We start from the raw sequence: 396 nt of genomic DNA, 5'->3' as shown, positions 1-396 counted from the left end.
AAACAAGAGAAAGCTCGAGAAAGAGAAAATGATACATAAAAAAATAGAAAACGCGAGATGGGGAGAGCACGAGAGCAAACCTATTTCATATGTTGAGACACAAATAGCCAGTTCTTGAAGATAAAGGAAAATACTAAAGACAGACAGATAAACAGAAAGAAACCAGGTATATTTACTCATTACACACGCGATCCTTCTCCTCCGTGGTTTGCATACACGCTCCCTCCCCTTAGCTGGCTCTGAATTACGAGTTGCAAGTACTTAATATCAACAACGAAGAAAAACATTTACTGCATATATCTGTCTCACAAGTCATTAACCCAAACTGAAAACTGAAACATCATTTAACTGGATTCCCTTGAAAGAAATAAGTCTTTCCGTAAATATACATAATAA

Source organism: Penaeus monodon, chromosome 29, assembly GCF_015228065.2.
Source record: "Penaeus monodon isolate SGIC_2016 chromosome 29, NSTDA_Pmon_1, whole genome shotgun sequence".
In the NCBI taxonomy this organism is placed as follows: domain Eukaryota; kingdom Metazoa; phylum Arthropoda; class Malacostraca; order Decapoda; family Penaeidae; genus Penaeus; species Penaeus monodon.
Note: the sequence above shows the minus strand (reverse complement) of the source record.